Source organism: Papio anubis, chromosome 7 (assembly GCF_008728515.1).
Source record: "Papio anubis isolate 15944 chromosome 7, Panubis1.0, whole genome shotgun sequence".
In the NCBI taxonomy this organism is placed as follows: Eukaryota; Metazoa; Chordata; class Mammalia; order Primates; family Cercopithecidae; genus Papio; species Papio anubis.
Genome location: NC_044982.1, coordinates 58670900 through 58675531, shown reverse-complemented (window position 1 = coordinate 58675531; position 4632 = coordinate 58670900).

Below are 4632 nucleotides of genomic sequence, written 5' to 3'. Positions count from 1 at the left end.
TAGTAGTTTTATAGTTTTATAAATTTACACTGAAGTAAATTTACAATTTATGTTCAAGTCTTTTATCTATTTTGAGTTAATTTCTGTATATGGTAAGAGATAGGGATCTAGTTTCATTCTCCTGCATATGGATATCTAATTTTCCCAGCAACATTTATTTAAGAAGTTGTCTTTTCCATGATGTATATTCTTAGCACCTTTGTCAAAAATCAGTTGGCTGTAAATACATGGATTTATTTCTGGATTCTCTGTTTCATTGCTGTTTCATTGGTCTGTGTGTCTGTTTTTATGCCAATACAGTGCTACTTTGGTTACTACAGCCTTGTAATATATTTCGAAGTAATGTGTTGCCTCTAGCTTTGATCTTTTTACTCAGGATTGCTTTGGCTATTCTGAGTCTTTTGTGGTTCTATATGAATTTCAGAATTTTTTTCTATTTCTTTGAAAAATAGCATTGGTATTTTGATGGGAATTTTATTGAATCTGTAGATTGCTTTTGGTAGTATGGTCATTTAAACAATATTCTTCTTATCCATTAGCATGAGATGTTTTGCTGTTCTTGCACTCTTCAATTTCTTTTATCAGTGTTTTGTAGTTTTCTTTGTAGATGTCTTTAGCTTCCCTGGTTAAATTTATTCTGAGTATTTTATCGTAGTTATTGTAAGCAGAATTGCCTTCTTGAGTTCCTTCTCAGTTAGTTCAATATTAGTGTATAGGAAGACCACTGATTTTTACATATTGATTTTGTATCCTCTAACTTTTCTGAATATGTTTATCTATTCTAAGAGATTTTTGGTGGAATCTTTAGGGTTTTCTAACTATAACATCATGTTTTCTGCAAAAAGGGACAATTTGACTTCCTCTAACTTAGAGTCCTTTTATTTTTCTCTTGTCTGATTGCTCTGGCTGAGATTTCTAGTACTATGTAATAGGAGTGGTGAAAGTAGGCATTTTTGTCTTGTTCTAGTTCTTAAAAAAATGGCTTTCAGCTTTTCCCCATTCAATATGATGTGAACTCTGGATTTATCATATAAGGCCTTTATGGTATTGAGGTATGTTCTTTCTATGCCTAGTTTATTGAGGGTTTTTATTATAAAGCAATTTTGAATTTTATCAAATGATTTTTCTCTGTCTACTGAGATGATCATATGGTTTTTATCCTTGATTCTCTTGATGTGATGTATCATGTTTATTGATTTGCATATGTTGAGCCACCTTTGCATCCTTGTGGTAAATCTCACTTGAACATGGAGTATTATCTTTTCAATGTACTGTGGATTCATTTTGCCAGTATTCTGTTGAGGATATTTGTATTTATATTCAGCAGGGATATTGATCAATACTTTTCTTAGTTTGTTGTGTCATCATCTGGCTTTGTTAGCAGGGTAATGCTGGTCTCCTAGAATGAGTTAGAGAGAATTTCCTCCTCTTTAATTTTTTGGAATACTTTGAGGACAGTTTGAGTTAGTTCATCTTTATAAGTTTAGTAGAATTTGTTGGTGAAACCTTTGGGTCCTGGGCTTTTCTTTGCTGGGAAGTTTTTAATACTGATTCAATCTCTTTACTCATTATGGGTCCGTTCAGATTTTCTGTTTCTTTCTGATTCAATGTTGTAGGTTATATTCGTACAGGAATTTGCTTATTTCCTCTGGGTTTTCGAGAGAGAGAGAGTCTTAAGTGTATAGTTGTTCATAATAATCTCTGATGATCTTTCACATATCTGTACTATCAATTGTAATGTCTAAGTTTTTGTTTCTAATTTTATTTACTTGAGTTTCTCTTTTTTCCTTGGTTAGTATAGCTAGTGGTTTATTTTAATTATCTTTTCAAAAAAACCAACTTTTCATTGTATTAATCCTTTGTTGTTACTGGTCTATTTTGGTTAGTTCTGCTCTGATCTTTATTATTTCTTTCCTTCTATTAACTTTGTTTTGTGTTTTTTTTTCTTTTCTATTTTCCTGAGGTGACTTGTTGTTTCTTTGAAATCTTTCTAATATTTTGATGTAGGTGTTTACTGCTATAAATTTTTCTCTTATCACTGCTTCTACTGTATCCCATAGGTTTTGGTATGTTGTGCTTCCATTTTCATTTTCTTCCAAAATTTTAAAATTTCCTTCTTCACTTCTTCATTGAACCAATGATTGTTCAGAAGCATGTTGTTTGATTCCCATGTATTTTTACAGTTTTCAAAGTTCCTCTTGTTATTAATTTCTAGTTTTATTCCTTCATGGTCTGAGAAGATACTTGATAATCAAATTTTGATTTTTTAAAATGTGTTGAGATTTCTTTTGTTGCCTTACATATAGTAGTATATCCCAGAGAATATTCTGTGTGCTGATGAGAAGAATGTGCATTCTGCAGCTGTTGGATAAAATGTTTGGTAAATGTTAGAATTATTTTGTCTAAAGTCCAGTTTAAATCCAGTGTTTCTGTGTTGATTTTCTAGACTGCTGAGAATGTGGTGTTGAAGTTTCCACTATTATTATATTGGAGTCTATCTCAACCTTTCTATCTAATAACATTTGCTGTATATATCTGGGTGCTCCTGTGTTGGGTGCCTATATGTTTAGAATTGTTACATCTTCTAGATTAATTTATCTCTTTGTCATAATATAATGTCCTTCTTTATATCCTTTAACTATTTTCCACTTAAAGTCTTTTATTGGATATAAATATAGCTACCTTTGCTTGCTTGGTTTCCATTTGCATGGAATATCTTTTTTCCATCTTTTTGCTTTTAGACTACATGTGTCTTTGCAAGTGAAGTGAGTTTTCTATAGGCAACAGATAGTTGGTTCATTTTTTTGTTTTGTTGTTTATTCAGCCAATCTATATATCTTAAGTGGAAAATTTAATCTGTTAACCTTCAAGGTTATTATTGATATGTGAGGAGTCATTCCTGTCAATTGTTTTCTCATGATTTTGTGTGTCTTTTGTTCCTTTATTTCTGTCTTATTATTTATCATTGTGATTTGGTGGTTTTATGTAGTGATAATATTTGGGTCTTTTCTGTTCCTCATTTTTGTGTTTGCTCTACCAGTGAGTTTTATACTTTCATGTGTTCTCATGATGGTAGATAGTGTCGTTCACTTCCAAGTTTAGGATTTACTTAAGCATTTCTTTTTTTTTTTTTTTTTTTTTTTTTGAGACGGAGTCTCGCGCTGTGTCACCCAGGCTGGAGTGCAGTGGCGCGATCTCGGCTCACTGCAAGCTCTGCCTCCCAGGTTCACGCCATTCTCCTGCCTCAGCCTCCGAGTAGCTGGGACTACAGGCGCCCGCCACCACGCCCGGCTAGTTTTTTGTATTTTTAGTAGAGACGGGGTTTCACCATGTTAGCCAGGATGGTCTCGATCTCCTGACCTCATGATCCACCCGCCTCGGCCTCCCAAAGTGCTGGGATTACAGGCTTGAGCCACCGCGCCCGGCCTACTTAAGCATTTCTTGTAGGTCTGGTCTAGTGGTGATGAATTCCCTCAGTTTTCGCTTGTGTGAGAAAAGCTTTATTTCTCCTTCATTTATGAAGGGTAACTTTGTTGGATATAGCATTTTTGACTGACAGGGTTTTTTTTTTCCTTTAGTACCTTGAATATGTCATCTTATTCTCTCTTTACCTGTAAGGCTTCTGCTAAGAATCCCCCATTATCTAATGGGAAGCTTCCCTTATATGTGAGTAGATGTTTTTCTCTTTTTTTTTTTTTTTTTTTTAAATTATTTCTTTCTCTTTGACTTTTGGCTGACCATAGTGTGCCATGGAGAACCATTTTAGGTTATATCTATTTAGGGATTCATGAACTTCCTTCCTGTATCTGATGTATAAATCTCTTGCTAGACTTGGAGAGTTTTTAGCTATTATTTTGTTACACAGTTTTTGTTGTTGTTGTTTGTTGGTTGGTTGGTTGATTGGTTGGTTTTTGCCTTTGGCTTTCTCTTCATGGTTTGGAGCACCCAAAATTCCAATATTTCATCACTTTAAGGTGTTTCATTCGTCAAGTAGGCTGCTTTGTTTGTTCTTATTCTTTCTTTTTCTTTCTCTTTCTTTTTTTCATTCATTCTTTCTGTGTTTTGTCTGACTAGGTTTCAAAACATCTTCAAATTATAAAATTTTTTTCTCTGTTTGATCTAGTCTATTTTTTAAGCCCTCAAATATATTTTTTATTTCATGTATTGAATTTTTCAGTCCGGGAAGATTATTTCTAATATCTCTCTTAGTGAATATCTTATTTGTACCCTGAATTGGTTTCCTGGCTTCTTTGTATTGTTTATCTGTGTTCTCTTATATCTCATTGAGCTCCTTTAATATCATTATTTTTAATTCTTTTTCTGGAATTTAATAAATATTTTTCATTGGAATCTGTTGCTAAATAATTATTGTGTTCTTTTGGAGGTGTAACATTTTATTGATTTTTATAAGTTCTCATATCCTTACATTGATAGCTAGTATAACAGTCACTTCTTCCAATTTGTGGATTGGCTTTCAGAAAGCCAGACATTTTTCTGACATTATCTATGGTTGGGTAGGGCACTTTAGCTTTGTTTCTGGGTACCTACAGTAATGTGGTCTCTGTATGATTTCCCTGGCTACAAACAGCATCAGTGGTGTCAGTGATTTCCTAGGTAGCTTGGGTGCAGTTG